Source organism: Loxodonta africana, chromosome 11, assembly GCF_030014295.1.
Source record: "Loxodonta africana isolate mLoxAfr1 chromosome 11, mLoxAfr1.hap2, whole genome shotgun sequence".
NCBI classification, from domain to species: domain Eukaryota; kingdom Metazoa; phylum Chordata; class Mammalia; order Proboscidea; family Elephantidae; genus Loxodonta; species Loxodonta africana.
This window is the reverse complement of record NC_087352.1, coordinates 29,044,022-29,063,262: the sequence shown is the minus strand read 5'-3', so window position 1 is coordinate 29,063,262 and position 19,241 is coordinate 29,044,022. Positions and strand designations below refer to the sequence as shown.

Genomic DNA, 19,241 nt, shown 5'->3' with positions numbered 1-19,241 from the left:
AGCTGGGCCAGTTAGTGGCAGAGAGGCCAATGGCAAGAAGCCGAAGGTGGAGAGGGCTGCACAGCAGAGAAGGGAGCGATCTGGGAGAGAAAACAGCTGCTTAGCAGAGAAGCCATGCCTGCTGATCACTGGAGGGCTGTGTGCTTCTGACATTCATCCCAAGTTTTTCCTGTCATTTCCAGGTTGATCCTGATCTCAAGTTACAGTTTGTTCCTTAATAAACTGCATAACTGTGAGTATAGTCTGTTCTTTGTGGTTGTTGCAATGAATTATGGAACCCTGCAGAGAAGTAGAGAGTATCATGGGCGAGCAGCTGGTGTCAGAAATTATGGAGACGTGGGAAGGCAGCGATATATCTGACCTCTGCCTCATAGGAGCTGGCTTTGTGCTGATCCTGATTTTTATCCCTCATGAATTTAGACAATCCTTTACGATCATGCTTTACAGGTTGCAACCCAGTAAGGTAGCAGACCAGGGCATAACATGGAGAAAGCCTCTGCACCTCCTCTCAACTATGAATCCCAGCATGTGACTTTTTCAGACAAAAATTCCCAAGTGTCTTAAAAAAAAGTGTTCAAATGCCCCATTCCGAATATTCCAACTCTGGTTTCTAAGATAGCTTTTTATAATAACAAAAACTGTCACAGCTTCTTTGTAAGGCAATATTTAAAATTTTACATTTCCCACAAAGAAAACAGTTAAGGTAGTTACATGTTAAGGCAAATACCCGCCCACCCTCTCTCTATATCCTGGTTCATATTTTTGCTAAATTCAAATAAAATTTTTTTTCCCACTTGTCTTTCAACAGGGCGAGAAATAAAAGTCTGTCCCTATAAAACTGTGATGATTAAAAATTTCTATACTAACGATGATTCTAAGAAATATTTTCTTACAAAATACTCTCCTAATGTTACATGAATATTAGCACATCTGTGCCTGAAATGGGTTAAAGCTCTTCCACCCTCTCACAAAGCCTTGTTACCCAAGAGTAGGGCTGTGAATTCACAGAATCTGCCTCTCATGGCCTGTGTGCCGTTGTCCTTGACAGAAGAACTTTCTGACAGGACTTGAACAAAGGGAGGAAGAAGGCTTCAAACTGGTTCAAACCAGTTCAGTCATGGCTGACAAAGCAAAATAGGAACAGATCCAAATTAAAAAAAAAATTTGGGTGAATGAGAACGATAACCAGAACAAGAAAAACTACGAGTTGAAGCCCTGGAATGGGAGACTCAGAAGAGGCATGACGAGCCCTTTCAGGAGCCTGATAGAAGAGACTGAATTGTTGGCAGGACTGTGGAGAGTGACACACGTTCAAAGCTGCAAAGTGTCAGTCACCATCTTTGAGTGGGTCACTGTTGTTTCCAACTCTGCCAGTCAAGAGATCTGGTTGCTATGCAACGCACACACTGCCCTTGTTTTCTAAAAGGGAGATTTTCTAGCAGGGCTTCGACCTGTAATTTTTCCCATTCTGGTTATCATTCTGGTTCACCTATGTTTTAAAAATTCAGATCTGTTCCAGTTTTGCTTCATTGTCTGTGAATGAACCGGGAAGAACCCATTCGAAGCCCTGGGGAGGAAGACGTGAAGGTAGAAGGACGAGGGCAATCGCCTGCCACATGAGGAAGGGAGCCATGAGGGTGGGTGGGGTGGGGTGGTATGAGTGTGTAGGGAGGAAACGATGTGGGGGGGATGTGAAGTTGACAGGGTGGCATGTGAGAACAGGGGGCCATGTGGATGGGTGCATGAGGACGAGTGGCTGTGAGGACGGTGGGGGTGCTATAAGAATGGGGAGAGCCAGGAGGATGGGGGAAGCTGTGAGGACAAGGGCCATGAGGATGGGGGGAGCCCTGAGGACACACAGACCAAATGTGGTCCAGGAAGAGGCCAAGTGACGATTGCCACTTTGGGGGAAAGGTCCTTTTTCATTTTCCATCAGCCATCCAGATGAGGACCAGACATGCAAAAAGGCTCCATCTCCCAGCATAGCTGCGTGTCACAAGTGGAAAGTCCAGAGAGGCCAGCTCCCCTGGGGCCATCTGGAGTGACTGATGAAATCATGGAGGTCTCCAGGCCAGCGCCCACCCTTCCAGTGGCTGAGACTGTGCTTCCTCTTGGCAGGAAAGCCGGGCTGACTCTGGCATGAATTTGAAGCTGTGTCGCTGTGGGAAACACCTTGATACCCTTGGCCTCGTCATCAAAGGGCCGCACCCACTACGTCGGGCAGAGAAAACCCGGAGCGATTTCAGACCATATTATCCTGAGACCTGCTGCTCCACCTGCCCACATGGACAAACTATTTCTAAGCAAACTGGGAGCTCTACTGCTCAGGATGCCTGTGATGGGGCCTGCAGGGAGGGTGGGGTGTCTTGTGGCCAGGGTCACTACTGTGGAAACAACTGGAAGCATTTAATGAATTCATATTGGCTAACACTGATCCTCTGGGAAAGAATTTCACCACAGTCATCAATATGGTGAGAAATTATGTAGTCATCTAAGAATCCCTCATGAAAAGGTTAAAAATATTTTGATTCTAACTGCAGATAAGCAGACTATTGTTTTCTTTGCAGGCAGCTGTGACAGGAATGTTCTGTCAAAAACATGAGTGGTGCCCAACATCCATTCCTGATAAAAACTCAATAAAATAGGAATAGAAGGGAAATTTTTCAACATAATAAAGGACATCTGGGTTTTTTTTTTTTATATACAAAACCAACAGCCGACATCATTCTTAATGGAAAAAGGATGAAAATATTCCCCTTGAGAACAGGAACAAGACAAGGATGCCCTTTATCACCACTCCTATTTAACATTGTGCTGGAAATCCTAGCTACAGCAATAAGGCAAGAAAAAGAAATAAAGGGCATCCAAATTGGTAAGGAAAAAGTGAAAGTGTCCCTGTTTGCAGATGATATGATACTATACTGAGTCAGAATTGACTCAACAGCAACGGGTTTTGTTTTGGTTTATGATACTATACAAAGAGAACCCAAAAGGCTCCACAAGAAAACTATTGGAATTAATAGAAAGATTCAGCAGAGTAGAAGAATACAAAATAAACATACACAAATCAGTTGGATTCCTATACACCAATAAAGAGAACTACAAAAAGGAAATCAGGAAAGCAATACCATTTATAATATCCCCTAAAAAAAATTAAAATAATTAGGAATAAATCTAATCAGGGATGTAAAAAACATATAAAAAGAAAACTACAAAACACTCCTGCAAGAAACCAAAAGAGACCTACATAAATGGGAGAACATACCATGCTCATGGATGTACCATGCTCATGTAGACTAAACATTTTGAAAATGTCAATTCTTCCCAAAGCAATCTACCAATACAGTGCAATCCTGGTCCAAATACCAGTAGCATTCTTTAACAAGGTAGAAAAACTAATCATTAACTTTATATAGAAAGGGAAGAGTCCCCGGATAAGTACAGCACTATTGAAGATTAAAATAGGAGGACTCACACTACCTGACATTAGAACCTACTATACAGGTATGGTAGTCAAAACAGCCTGGTACTGGTACAGTGACAGACGCATTGACCAATGGAACAGAACTGAGAACCCAGATGTAAATCCATTCACTTACGGTCACCTGATCTTTGACAAAGGCCCAAAGTCCATTAAATAGGGAAAAGGCTGTCTTTTTAACAAATGGTGCTGGCAAAACTGGATGTCCATCTACAAAAAAATGAAACAGGACCCATACCTCACACTATATACAAAAACTAATTCAAAATGAATCAAAGACCTAAATATAAAACCAAAAAATATAAAAATCACAGAAGAAAAAATAGGATCAACGCTAGAGGCCCTAACACATGGCATAAACAGGATACAAACCATAACTAACAATACACAAATACCAGAAGATAAGGTAGATAACTGGGATCTTCTAAAAATTAAACAGTTATGCTCATCAAAAGACTTCACCAAAAGAATAAAAAGAGAACCTACAGACTGGGAAAAAAGACTCGGCTATGATAAATCCAACCAAAGTCTAATCTCTAAAATCTAGAGGAAAATCTAACACCTCCACAACAAAAAGACAAATAATCCAATTGAAAAATGGGCAAAGGATATGGACACTTCACCAAAGAAGACATTCAGGCAGCTAACAGACACACCAGGAAATGCTCTCAGTCACTAGCCATTAGAGAAATACAAATCAAAACTACAATGAGATACCATCTTACCCCAACACTACTGGCATGAATCAAAAAAACAGAAAATAACACATGTTGGAGAGGCTGTGGGGAGATTGGAACTCTTATGCACTGCTGGTGGGATTGCAAAATGGTATAGCCATTTTGGAAAACGATATGGTGCTTCCTTAAAAAGCCAGAAATACCATAAGATCCAGCAATCCCACTCCTAGGATTATATCCTAGAGAATTAAGAGCCATCACACAATAGACGTATGCACACCCATGTTTGTTGCAGCATTATTCACAATAGCAAAAAGATGGAAACAACCTACATGCCCATCAACAGATGAATGGATAAACTACGGTACATACACACAATGGATACTATGCAATGAAAAAGAACAATGATGAATCTGGGAAGCATCTCACAGCATGGATGAATCTGGAGGGCATTATGCTGAGTGAAATCAGTCAATCACAAAAGAACAAATATTGTATGAGACCACTATTATGAAAACTCATGAAAAGGTTTACACACAAAAAGGATCAATCTTTGATGGTTATGAGGGAGAGGAGGGGTGGGGAGGGAAAAACACTAATAAACAATAGGTAAGTGGTAACTTTGGTGAAGGATAAGACAGTATACAATACTTTGGACTTGACCAAGGCAAGGTCATGGAAGCTTCATACACACATCCAAACTCCCCGAGGAACTGAATTACTGGACGGAGGGCTGGGGACCATGGTCTTGGGGACCTCTAGCTCAATTGGCATAATGTAGTTTATAAGGAAAATGTTCTACATCCTACTTTGGTGAGTAGTGTCTGGGTTCTTAAAAGCTTTTCAGTGGCAATCTAAGATACTCCACTGGTCCCATCCTGGTGCAAGGGAGAATGAAGAAAACCAAAGACACAGGCAATGGGTATCCAAAGGACTAATGGACCACAACTACTACAGCCTCCATCAGACTGAGTCCAGCACAACTATATGGTGCCCGACTACCACCACTGACTGCTCTGACACAGATCATAATAGAGGGTCCTGGACACAGCTGGAGAAAAGTGTAGAACAAAATTCTAATTCACAAAAAAACACCAGACTTACTGGTCTGAGAGTCTGCAGAAACCCCGAGAGTAGAGTCCCTGGATACCCCTTTTTTTTTTTTAAGTAATTTTTATTGTGCTTTAAGTGAAAGTTTACAAATCAAGTCAGTCTCTCACACAAAAACCCATATACACCTTGCTACACACTCCCAATTACTCTTCCCCTACTGAGACAGCCTGCTCTCTCCCTCCACTCTCTCTTTTCGTGTCCTTTTCGCCAGCTTCTAACCCCCTCCACCCTCTCATCTCCCCTCCAGGCAGGAGATGTCAACATAGTCTCAAGTGTCCACCTGATCCAAGAAGCTCACTCCTCCCCAGCATCCCTCTCCAACCCATTGTCCAGTCCATTCCATTCCATATCTGAAGAGTTGGCTTCGGGAATGGTTCCTGTCCTGGGCCAACAGAAGGTCTGGTGGCCATGACCACCGGGGTCCTTCCAGTCTCAGTCAGACCATTAAGTCTGGCCTTATGAGAATTTGGGGTCTGCATCCCACTGCTCTCCTGCTCCCACAGGGGTTCTCTGTTGTGTTCCCTGTCAGGGCAGTCATCGGTTGTAGCCGGGCACCATCTAGTTCTTCTGGTCTCAGAATGATGTAGTCGCTGGTTCATGTGGACCTTTCTATCTCTTGGGCTTGTAATCACCTTGTGTCCTTGGTGTTCTTCATTCTCCTTTAATCCAGGTAGGTTGAGACCAATTGATGCATCTTAGATGGCTGCTTGCTAGCGTTTAAGACCCCAGACGCCACTCTTCAAAGTAGGAAGCAGAATGTTTTGTTAATAGATTTTATTATGCCAGTTGACTTAGATGTCCCCTGAAACCATGGTCCCCAGGCCCCCACCCCTGCTACGCTGGCCTTCAAAGCATTCAGTCTATTCAGGAAACTTCTTTGCTTTTGGTGTAGTCCAATTGTGCTGACCTCTCCTGTATTGTGTGCTGTCTTTCCCTTCACCTAAAGTAGTTCTTATCTACTATCTAATTAGTGAATACCCCTCGCCCACCTCCCCTCCCTTCCCCCCTCATAACCACAAAAGAATGTTTTCTTCTCAGTTTAAACTATTTCTCAAGTTCTTATAATAGTGGTCTTATACAATATTTGTCCTTTTGCAACTGACTAATTTCACTCAGCATAGTGCCTTCCAGGTTTCTCCATGTTATGAAATGTTTCACAGATTCCTCACCGTTCTGTATTGATGCATAGTATTCCATTGTGTGAATATGCCATAATTTATTTATCCATTCATCCATTGATGGGCACCTTGGTTGCTTCCATGTTTTTGGTATTGTAAACAGTGCTGCAGTAAACATGGGTGTCCATATATCTGTTTGCGTAAAGGCTCTTATTTCTCTAGAATGTATTCCAAGGAGTGCGATTGCTGGATCGTACGGTAGTTCTATTTCTAAGTTTTTTTTTTTTTTTTTTTTTTTTAGGTGTTATTACTTTTCATTTTTTTTCCCTTGGTCTGCATCTCAAGCGATGCCTTAGATGCCTAATTTTTCTTTCCTCTTACTCTTTTTTTTTTTTTTAATAACTTTTATTAAGCTTCAAGTGAACGTTTACAAATCCAATCAGTCTGTCACATGTAAGTTTACATACATCTCACTCCCTACTCCCACTTGCTCTCCCCCTCTTGAGTCAGCCCTTTCAGTCTCTCCTTTCTTGACAATTTTGCCTGCTTCCCTCTCTCTCTATCCTCCCATCCCCCCTCCAGACAAGAGTTGCCAACACAATCTCAAGTGTCCACCTGATATAATTAGCTCACTCTTCATCAGCGTCTCTCTCCCACCCGCTGACCAGTCCCTTTCATTTCTGATGAGTTGTCTTCGGGGATGGTTCCTGTCCTGTGTCAACAGAAGGTCTGGGGAGCATGGCCACCGGGATTCCTCCAGTCTCAGTCAGACCCTTAAGTTTGGTCTTTTTATGAGAATTTCGGGTCTGTATCCCACTGATCTCCTGCTCCCTCAGGGGTCCTCTGCTGTGCTTCCTGTCAGGGCAGTCATCGATTGTGGCCGGGCACCAACTAGTTCTTCTGGTCTCAGGATGATGTAGGTCTCTGGTTCATGTGGCCCTTTCTGTCTCTTGGGCTCTTAGTTGTCGTGTGTCCTTGGTGTTCTTCATTTTCCTTTGCTCCAGGTGGGTTGAGACCAATTGCTGCATCTTAGATGGCCGCTTGTTAGCATTTAAGACCCCAGACGCCACATTTGAAAGTGGGATGCAGAATGATTTCATAATAGAATTATTTTGCCAATTGACTTAGAAGTCCCCGCAAACCATGTTCCCCAGACCCCCGCGCTTGCTCCACTGACCTTTGAAGCATTCATTTTATCCCGGAAACTTCTTTGCTTTTGGTCCAGTCCAATTGAGCTGACCTTCCATGTATTGAGTGTTGTCTTTCCCTTCACCTAAAGCAGTTCTTATCTACTGATTAATCAATAAAAAACCCTCTCCCACCCTCCCTCCCTCCCCCCCTCGTAACCACAAAAGTATGTGTTCTTCTCAGGTTTACTATTTCTCAAGATCTTATAATAGTGGTCTTATACAATATTTGTCCTTTTGCCTCTGACTAATTTCACTCAGCATAATGCCTTCCAGGTTCCTCCATGTTATGAAATGTTTCAGAGATTCGTCACTGTTCTTTATCGATGCGTAGTATTCCATTGTGTGAATATACCACAATTTATTTACCCATTCCTCCGTTGACGGACACCTTGGTTGCTTCCAACTTTTTGCTATTGTAAACAGAGCTGCAATAAACATGGGTGTGCATATATCTGTTTGTATGAAGGCTCTTGTATCTCTAGGGTATATTCCTAGGAGTGGGATTTCTGGGTTGTATGGTAGTTCTATTTCTAACTGTTTAAGATAACGCCAGATAGATTTCCAAAGTGGTTGTACCATTTTACATTCCCACCAGCAGTGTATGAGAGTTCCAATCTCTCCGCAGCCTCTCCAACATTTATTATTTTGTGTTTTTTGGATTAATGCCAGCCTTGCTGGAGTGAGATGGAATCTCATCGTAGTTTTAATTTGCATTTCTCTAATGGCTAATGATCGAGAGCATTTTCTCATGTATCTGTTGGCTGCCTGAATATCTTCTTTAGTGAAATGTGTGTTCATATCCTTTGCCCAGTTCTTGATTGGGTTGTTTGTCTTTTTGTGGTTGAGTTTTGACAGAATCATGTAGATTTTAGAGATCAGGCGCTGGTCAGAGATGTCATAGCTGAAAATTCTTTCCCAATCTGTAGGTGGTCTTTTTACTCTTTTGGAGAAGTCTTTAGAGGAGCATAGGTGTTTGATTTTTAGGAGCTCCCAGTTATCGGGTTTCTCTTCATCATTTTTGGTAATGTTTTGTATTCTGTTTATGCCTTGTATTAGGGCTCCTAGGGTTGTCCCAATTTTTTCTTCCATGATCTTTATCGTTTTAGTCTTTATGTTTAGGTCTTTGATCCACTTGGAGTTAGTTTTTGTGCATGGTGTGAGGTATGGGTCCTGTTTCATTTTTTTGCAAATGGATATCCAGTTATGCCAGCACCATTTGTTAAAAAGGCTATCTTTTCCCCAGTTAATTGACACTGGTCCTTTGTCAAATATCAGCTGCTCATACGTGGATGGATCTATGTCTGGGTTCTCAATTCTGTTCCATTGGTCTATGTGTCTGTTGTTGTACCAGTACCAGGCTGTTTTGACTACTGTGGCTGTATAATAGGTTCTGAAGTCAGGTAAGGTGAGGCCTCCCACTTTCTTCTTCTTTTTCAGTAGTGCTTTGCTTATCCGGGGCTTTTTTCCCTTCCATATGAAATTGGTGATTTGTTTCTCTATCCCCTTAAAATATGACATTGGAATTTGGATCGGAAGTGCGTTAAATGTATAGATGGCTTTTGGTAGAATAGACATTTTTACTATGTTAGGTCTTCCTATCCATGAGCAGGGTATGTTTTTCCACTTAAGCATGTCCTTTTGAATTTCTTGTAGTAGAGCTTTGTAGTTTTCTTTGTATAGGTCTTTTACATCCTTGGTAAGATTTATTCCTAAGTATCTTATCTTCTTGGGGGCTACTGTGAATGGTACTGATTTGGTTATTTCCTCTTCGGTGTTCTTTTTGTTGATGTAGAGGAATCCAAGTGATTTTTGTATGTTTATTTTATAACCTGAGACTCTGCCAAACTCTTCTATTAGTTTCAGTAGTTTTCTGGAGGATTCCTTAGGGTTTTCTGTGTATATAATCATGTCATCTGCAAATAGTGATAACTTTACTTCTTCGTTGCCAATCCGGATACCTTTTATTTCTTTGTCTAGCCTAATTGCTCTGGCGAAGACTTCCAACACGATGTTGAATAAGAGCGGTGATAAAGGGCATCCTTGTCTGGTTCCCGTTCTCAAGGGAAATGCTTTCAGGTTCTCTCCATTTAGAGTGATATTGGCTGTTGGCTTTGCATAGATGCCCTTTATTATGTTGAGGAATTTTCCTTCAATTCCTATTTTGGTAAGAGTTTTTATCATGAATGGGTGTTGGACTTTGTCAAATGCCTTTTCTGCATCAATTGATAAGATCATGTGGTTTTTGTCTTTTCTTTTATTTATGTGATGGATTACATTAATGGTTTTTCTGATATTAAACCAGCCTTGCATACCTGGTATAAATCCCACTTGATCAGGGTGAATTATTTTTTTGATGTGTTGTTGGATTCTACTGGCTAGAATTTTGTTGAGGATTTTTGCATCTATGTTCATGAGGGATATAGGTGTGTAATTTTCTTTTTTTGTAATGTCTTTACCTGGTTTTGGTATCAGGGAGATGGTAGCTTCATAGAATGAGTTGGGTAGTATTCCGTCATTTTCTATGCTTTGGAATACCTTTAGTAGTAGTGGTGTTAACTCTTCTCTGAAAGTTTGGTAGAACTCTACAGTGAAGCCATCCGGGCCAGGGCTTTTTTTTGTTGGGAGTTTTTTGATTACCGTTTCAATCTCTTTTTTTGTTATGGGTCTATTTAGTTGTTCTACTTCTGAATGTGTTAGTTTAGGTAGGTAGTGTTTTTCCAGGAATTCATCCATTTCTTCTAGGTTTTCAAATTTGTTAGAGTACAATTTTTCATAATAATCTGAAATGATTCTTTTAATTTCATTTGGTTCTGTTGTGATGTGGTCCTTCTCATTTCTTATTCGGGTTATTTGTTTCCTTTCCTGTATTTCTTTAGTCAGTCTAGCCAATGGTTTATCAATTTTGTTAATTTTTTCAAAGAACCAGCTTTTGGCTTTGTTAATTCTTTCAATTGTTTTTCTGTTCTCTAATTCATTTAGTTCAGCTCTAATTTTTATTATTTGTTTTCTTCTGCTGCCTGATGGATTCTTTTGTTGCTCAGTTTCTATTTGTTCAAGTTGTAGGGACAGTTCTCTGATTTTGGCTCTTTCTTCTTTTCGTATGTGTGCATTTATTGATATAAATTGGCCTCTGAGCACTGCTTTTGCTGTGTCCCAGAGGTTTTGATAGGAAGTATTTTCATTCTCGTTGCTTTCTATGAATTTCCTTATTCCCTCCTTGATGTCTTCTATAACCCAGTCTTTTTTCAGGAGGGTATTGTTCATTTTCCAAGTATTTGATTTCTTTTCCCTAGTTTTTCTGTTATTGATCTCTAGTTTTATTGCCTTGTGGTCTGAGAAGATGCTTTGTAATATTTCGATGTTTTGGACTCTGCAAAGGTTTGTTTTATGACCTAATATGTGGTCTATTCTAGAGAATGTTCCATGTGCACTAGAAAAAAAAGTATATTTTGCAGCAGTTGGGTGGAGAGTTCTGTATAAGTCAATGAGGTCAAGTTGGTTGATTGTTGTAATTAGATCTTCCGTGTCTCTGTTAGGCTTCTTACTGGATGTCCTGTCCTTCTCCGAAAGTGGTGTGTTGAAGTCTCCTACTATAATTGTGGAGGTATCTATCTCGCTTTTCAATTGTGTTAAAATTTGATTTATGTATCTTGCAGCCCTGTCATTGGGTGCATAAATATTTAATATGGTTATGTCTTCCTGATCAATTGTCCCTTTTATCATTATATAGTGTCCTTCTTTATCCTTTGTGGTGGATTTAAGTCTAAAGTCTATTTTGTCAGAAATTAATATTGCTACTCCTTTTTTGCTTATTGTTTGGTTGATATAATTTTTTCCATCCTTTGAGTTTTAGTTTGTTTGTGTCTCTAAGTCTAAGGTGTGTCTCTTGTAGGCAGCATATAGATGGATCGTGTTTCTTTATCCAGTCTGTGACTCTGTCTCTTTATTGGTGCATTTAGTCCATTTACATTCAGGGTAATTATAGATAAATAAGTTTTTAGTGCTGTCATTTTGATGCCTTTTTATGTGTGTTGTTGACAATTTCATTTTTCCACATACTTTTTTGTGCTGAGGCGTTTTTCTTAGTAAATTGTGAGATCCTCATTTTCATAGTGCTTGACTTTATGTTAGTTGAGTCGTTACGTTTTTCTTGGTTTTTATCTTGAGTTATAGAGTTGTTATACCTTTTTGTGGTTACCTTATTATTTACCCCTATTTTTCTAAGTAAAAACCTAACTTGTATTGTTCTATATCGCCTTGTATCACTCTCCATATGGCAGTTCAATGCCTCCTGTATTTAGTCCCTCTTTTTGATAATTGTGATCTTTTACCTATTGACTTCCATGATTCCCTGTTATGTGTATTTTTTTTTTTAATTAATCTTAATTGTTTGTTTTTGTGATTTCCCTATTTGAGTTGATATCAGGACGTTCTGTTTTGTGACCTTGTGTTGTGCTGATATTTGATATTATTGGTTCTCTGACCAAACAATATCCTTTAGTATTTCTTGTAGCTTTGGTTTGGCTTTTGCAAATTCTCTAAACTTGTCTTTGTAAATATCTTAATTTCGCCTTCATATTTCAGAGAGAGTTTTGCTGGATATATGATCCTTGGCTGGCAGTTTTTCTCCTTCAGTGTTCTGTATATGTCGTCCCATTCCCTTCTTGCCTGCATGGTTTCTGCTGAGTAGTCAGAACATATTCTTATTGATTCTCCCTTGAAGGAAACCTTTCTTTTCTCCCTGGCTGCTTTTAAAATTTTCTCTTTATCTTTGGTTTTGGTGAGTTTGATGATAATATGTCTTGGTGTTTTTCTTTTTGTATCAATCTTAAATGGGGTTCGATGAGCATCATGGATAGATATCCTTTCGTCTTTCATGATGTCAGGGAAGTTTTCTGTCAGGAGTTCTTCAACTATTTTCTCTGTGTTTTCTGTCCCCCCTCCCTGTTCTGGGACTCCAATCACCCGCAGGTTATCCTTCTTGATAGAGTCCCACATAATTCTTAGGGTTTCTTCATTTTTTTTAATTCTTTCATCTGATTTTTTTTCAGCTATGTTGGTGTTGATTCCCTGGTCCTCCAGATGTCCCAGTCTGCATTCTAATTGCTCGAGTCTGCCCCTCTGACTTCCTAGTGCGTTGTCTGTTATTTTATTGTTAATCTTTTGGATTTCTACATGTTGTCTCTCTATGGATTCTTGCAACTTATTAATTTTTCCAGTATGTTCTTGAATAATCTTTTTGAGTTCTTCAACAGTTTTATCAGTGTGTTCCTTGGCTTTTTCTGCAGTTATCCTAATTTCATTTGTGATATCATTAAGCATTCTGTAAATTAGTTTTTTATATTCTGTATCTGATAATTCCAAGATTGTATCTTCATTTGGGAAAGATTTTGATTCTTTTGTTTGGGGGGTTGGAGAAGCTGTCACGGTCTGCTTCTTTAAGTGGTTTGATATGGATTGTTGTCTCCGAGCCATCACTGGGAAACTAGTTTTTCCAGAAAATCCGCTAAAAAAAAAAATGCAGTCAGATCCCTATCAGAGTTCTCCCTCTGGCTCAGGCTATTCAGATGTTAATGAAGCCACCTGCGTCCAGTCCAAATCCCTACGGGACGGTTCCCCGGTTCGGACGCTGCTCTTTCTGCTCCAAGACCAGTCACTGCCTCCCGGGGACTTCTCCTACCGGCTGCGTCCCACGCCGCCCGTGGAACCGGCTGGTCCCCCTCCCGGGGTTAGTTCAGGGGGGTGGAGCAGCTCTCTGTGCTTGTGCCGTACCTGACTGGTACGCTGGCTCCAGGCTCTGGAAACAATCGCTGCTTCCCCGTATTAGTTCGTTCTCCGTCTCTAAATCTGTGTTTGTTGTTCAGGGTTCGTAGATTGTTATGTATGTGATCGATTCACTTGTTTTTCCGTGTCTTTGTTGTAAGAGGGATCTGAGGTAGCGTCTGCCTAGTCCGCCAGCTTGGCTCCACCTCTATTTCTAACTTTTTAAGGAAGTGCCAAATCGATCTCCAAAGTGGCTGTACCATTTGACATTCCCAACAGCAGTGTAGAAGTGTTCCAATCTCTCCACAGCCTCTCCAACATTTATTATTTTGTGTTTTTTGGATTAATGCCAGCCTTGCTGGAGTGAGATGAAATCTCATTGTAGTTTTGATCTGCATTTCTCTAATGGCTAATGATCGTGAACATTTCCTCATATATCTGTTAGCTACCTGAATGTCTTCTTTAGTGAAGTGTCTATGCATATCTTTTGCCCATTTTTTAATTGCGTTATTTGTCTTTTTGCAGTTGAGTTTTTGCAGTATCGTGTAGATTTTAGAGATCAGGCGCTGATCAGAAATGTCATAGCTAAAAACTTGTTCCCAGTCTGTAGGTAGTCTTTTTACTCTTTTGGTGAAGTCTTTGGACAAGCATAAGTGTTCGATTTTTAGGAGCCCTGGATACCCTTTTAGCTCAGTATTGAAATCACTCTTGTGGTTCACCGTTCAGCCAAAGATTAGACAGGCCCATAAAACAAAACAAGACTAAATGGGCACACCAATCCAGGGACAAGGATGAGAAGGCAGGAGGGTACAAGAAAGCTGATAATGGGGAACTCAATGTCGTGAAAGGGAGAGTGTTGACATGTCGTGGGTGTGGCAACCAACGTCACAAAAAAAATGTGTATTAATTGTCTAATGAGAAACTAATTTGCTCTGTAAAACCTTCATCTAAAGCACAATAAAAATAAATTAAAATGTATTTAATATGGCATTGATACAAAAAAAATATGGGTGGTACAAATGGTTAATGCATTTGGCTGCTAACCAAGAAGTTGGAGGTTCAAGTCCACCCAGAGGCACCTTGGAAGAAAGGCCTATTGATCTAAAAGATCATCCACTGAGAACTCTGTGGAGTACAATTCTACTCTGGCACACATGGGGTTGCCGTGAATCGGAATTAACTCGACAGCAGCTGGTGGTGATGACAAGAACATTATGATAAAAATAAAACCTGCTTAAGGCAGTGACCCAATCTACTCACCACTGTGTCTCAAACATGTACTGACTTAGAAGCATGCCACCTAACACTGCATTCCTCATATCCTTTGTCCCCGAGAACCAACCAGAACAAGCTCCTAACCGTCCCAGTCTGTGGTGGAAACTGCCATCATCAGGAGTACTGAAGTGCCCCAAGATAGAGGAGGGAGGGGGCAAGAAATGGAAAAGGTGCTCTCCAATTAATGCATCCTTCTGTCCCACGGAGGCAGTCTCTGAAACACCAGCGGAGACCTGGGCACACAGAAAACAAATTTCAAAATGGCAGACTTAAGTTCTTCCTTATCAGTAATTGCTTTAAATGTGAATAGATTGAACTCGCCAATCAAAAGTTGGAGATTGGCAGAATGGGTAAGAAAACACGATCCAACTGTATCCCGTTTACAAAAGACACTTTGGATCCAAAGATACTGGTAGGTTGAAGGTGAAAGGATGGGAAAGAAAAAAAAATTCCATGCAAACAGTAGTCAAAAGAGCAACGGTGGCTATATTAATATCAGACAAAATATACTTTAAGTCAAAACTTAGAGCAGACAAAGAAGGACATTATATAATGATAAAAGGATCGATTCATCAAGAAGATATAATAATTATAAATAGACCTAACAACAGAGCCCCAAAATACATGAAACAAATATTGACAGAATTGTAACGAGAAATAGACAGCTCTACAATAATTGTTGGAGACTTCAATACAACACTTTCAGTAATGGACAGAACATCTAAATGGATCAAGAAGGAAACAGAGAATTTGAACAATACTGTAAATGAACTAGACCTGACAGATATATGTAGAACACTACACCCAACAACAGCAGGATACACATTCTTCCCCAATGCACATGGATCATCCTCCAGGACAGAAAATATGATAAGTCACAAAACAAGTAGTAATACATTTAAACAGGTTGAAATCATACAAAGCATCTTGTACAAATACGATGAAATAAAACTAGAAATCAATCACAGAAGGAAATTTCGGAAATTCACAAATCTGTAGAAATACACTGCTAAATAACCAATGTGTTACAGAAGCAATCACGAGGGAAATTAGAAAATGCTTTGAAAGGAATGAAAACAAAAACATACCAAAATTTATTGGATATAGCAAAGTAGTACTTGGAGGGAAATTTATAGCTGTAAAACCCATATTAAAAAAGAAGAAAGATCTCAAAACAACAGCCCAACTTTACACTTTGAGGAACTATAAAAAGGAGAGTAAACTAAACCCAAAGCTAGCAGAAGGAAAGAAACAATAAAGATTAGAGCAGAGACAGCATCTACAGATTCAGTGCAATCCCTATCAAAATTCCAACTGCCTTTTTTTTTTTTTTTGGCCAAAGTGGAAAGGTTGATCTTCAAATTTACATGGAACTGCAAGGGGCCCTAAAGTGACAAAACAATCTCGAAAAAGAAGAACAAAGGAGAAGGACTCATACTTCCCAATTTCAAAACACAGAGCTACAGTAATCAAAACATGTGGTACTGGTGTAAGAATAGGTATATATTGTTGTTAGGTGCCGTTGAGTCGATTCGGACTCATAGTGACCCTATGTACAACAACACAAAGCGCTGGTCTTTTTGCCATCCTCACAATCATTGTTACGCTTGAGCCCATTGTTGCAGCCACTGTGTCAATCCATCTCGTCGAGGGTCTTCCTTTTTTTTTTTTTTCACTGAGCCTCTACTTTACCAAGCATCATGTTCTTCTCCAAGGACTGGTCCCTCCTAATAACACGTCCAAAGTATGTGAGACGAAGTCTCTCCATCCTCGCTTCCAAGGAGCACTCTGGCTGTATTTCTTCCAAGAGAGACTTGCTCGTTCTTCTGGCAGTTCACAGTATATTCAATATTTTTCTATAACACCTTAATTCAAAGGCATCAATTCTTTCTTTGATCTTCCTTATTCATTACTCCGCTTTCGCATGCATATGAGCCGATTGAAAATACTATGGCTTGGGTCAGGTACATCTTGGTCCTCAAAGTGACATCTTTGCTTTTAACACTTTAAAGAAGTCTCTTGCAGCAGATTTGCCCAACGCAACGTGCCGTTTGATTTCCTAACTGCTGCTTCCATGGGCGTGGATCGTGGATCCAAGTAAAATGAAATCCTTGACAACATTAATCTTTTCCCATATATCATGATGTTGCTTATTGGTCCAGTTGTGAGGATTTTTGTTTTCTTTCTGTTGAGGTATAATCCATAGTGAAGGCTGTATCATACACACTTTGTACATCCCACATTCCAATTATTAATGGATGCTTGCAGCTGTTTCTTCTCATTTGGAGTTGTGCCACATCAGCAAATGAAGGTCATAAGAGCGTGACCCCATCCACGTCATTAAGGTTGACTTTACTTTGAGCAGGTAACTCTGTCCCATTCTGAGTGCCTTCCAACCTGAGTGGCTTATCTGACACTGTATCAGACAACGTTTCACTGCTATTGATAAGGTTTTCACTGGTCCATTCTTTTAGAAGTAGATTGCCAGGTCCTTCTTCCTAGTCTGTCCTAGTCTGGAAGCTCCACTGTCCACCATGAATGATCCTGCTGGTATTTGAAATACCGGTGGTATAGCTTCCAGCATCGCAGTAACATGCAAGCCAGCACAGCAGGACAAACCGACAGATGAGTGGTGGATATGGTGCATACACAGAACGAACTATTCCCTTAGGATGTCGGAACATGTTCTTTAATGGTTAAAACATAACAGAGCCAGCAAGAAGAAATATTGCTCCTAACTAATTGTAGGTTCCCTCATGGGCTGCCCTTCTCAGCCCGGATGGGGTCAGCCCAGTCAGCTCGCCCAGGCGCTCAAGACCTAGGTGCAGGCGTGGGTGTCAGCACGTTCAGTGTCTTGGGCATGGAGGGGTGGAAGGGGAGAGCGCGCACTGTGGGCTTGGCAAGCATGTGAGGTGTGACCCCAGGCCAGTCACTCGCTCATTCCACAGATCCGCCCACAGTAGTGACCAAACAAACAAAACTTCTGCTTCAGGGAGCCTGCATCTGGCGTGGGAGGCAGAAATTCCAGTGGAAGTGCCACAGGGATCTCAGGGTGTGTGGGGGTGCTACGAAGGGTGGCATTCCAGCCCCCACGGGTGACGGGCAGTGCAGTCTTTGGAGAAGAATCCGCCAGTCTTGGCAGTGCCAAGAAACTGAAAATCCCAATATCAGTGTTTCAATACATGCAGCTGGTACAACCGGAAAAGTATTTTCCCTTTTTAATAACTGGCAGTCGTGGGAAATCAGGGAGGAAGGGGGTCTACGGGAGGGGAGATAAAAACAGCATGCTGCTCTGGGGAGCCAGACGCCGCCCTCTCATCCTGCCTGAATCAGTCACCAGCCACAGAGCTTGCAGCCCCCAGATCCACTGCCTCCTTCTCCCACACCGGAGACCCCGCTTAGAACCCTTCACTCAGCCCTCAGGATAGAGATCCAGTCTGAATAAGACCTCCTCGGGTCTCAGCCCTCTGGCCTCTGCCCTCGTGTGCTGCTTCTCTGCCCAGAGCACCAACCCCCCAATCTTAGGAGATGCCCTTTCTTTGTCAGACTTTCCTGGACACCCCCTTGTTTCTGCCCCACACACACAGAAAGGGCTGGGGCTTTGGGCTCTGATCACAGAACCCATCTTGACTTGGACAAGAAACTACCCGAGATCTTGGCTCACCTTTGAGTCCCAGGCCGAGCTTGGTACCAGGTACACAGCAGATGCTCACACGTGACTGGACTGGCAGGAACTGAGTGGGTTCTGACCTAAGAAAGGCTTTCTGGGGTCCTCAACAGCAGAGGTGCTGAGCGGTCAGAATGCCAGCGCTCTGCCCTCTGTGTCAGCAGCAGATCAAGAGTGACTTAGTCTAAGTGCTCCAGGCGTCGGGTTAGATGCTCCGAGAGGCTGAGACACTTCAAGAGAGCAGCTCAGACTCAGAGGAGCCCCCAGAACACTCTGTGGTCCTGGCCCGCTGGAGGGGCTCAGATGCTGGCCTGTTCTGAGACTCGGTGGCCCATCGTGCCCCAAAAGGAGGGTATGCAGAACCACAGATGCATCCCCCGACACACTGCCAGCCTGGCTAAGCCATCTCCTCTGGGGACCGTTGTTCCAGAGCCCACAGCCCGCCCTGCTTAGCACCTCTGGAAACACGAAGTCCTCCCCTGGACCCCTACTTTCTTTCCCTTCCTTGAAACCCTATTTCCTTTTTACTGATAGTCTAGATTTCCCACACTGAATTGTCTCATCCACCCAGCCTAAATTCTCTCCCTACTAGAAAGTCCTTCAACTTAAAGTCTGCTGGCAAAGTCACCCTCAGACTGTGCCACCTGCCATCAGTATTACCCGAGCTCTCAGAAGCAGGTTTGACTGGCAGGGAGACCGGAGATGCCAGGCACAGGGCTTGGGCCACACGGGAGACAGAGGATAGGCGCCCCCTCTCGTCATTCAGCCTGAGCAAAGCCTCCCAGAACATTCCAGAAACATTATTCTGAGCAAAGCTGGACCCCAGAGGACACAGATCCTTCCCCTCTCCAGTTGTGAGGTGACAACCCGGGGTGCTTGCTCACACATCTTGGTGGGGACAGACAGGAGGAATCCAGGGTCGAAGGTTAGGCCACTTTTGAGGACTGAGCCCAGCCT

At 41.9% G+C, this 19,241-nt stretch overlaps 2 protein-coding genes across 4 annotated transcripts in view; one reads left to right on the top strand and one right to left on the bottom strand.

Annotated features, from left to right (window-relative positions):
• The window catches only part of PARD6G (par-6 family cell polarity regulator gamma), an 83,170-nt gene that overhangs the window by 12,787 nt on the left and 51,142 nt on the right, over positions 1 to 19,241 (bottom strand). The gene's annotated exons all lie outside the window — the stretch shown is intronic.
• Positions 1 to 19,241, top strand: part of ADNP2 (ADNP homeobox 2) — a 70,590-nt gene that overhangs the window by 46,574 nt on the left and 4,775 nt on the right. For all 3 annotated transcript variants that reach the window (XM_064294358.1, XM_010586674.3, XM_010586675.3), the window contains one exon: positions 183 to 232. The gene's annotated coding sequence lies outside the window, so the exon portion shown is untranslated. The remainder of the gene's footprint in view (positions 1 to 182; positions 233 to 19,241) is intronic.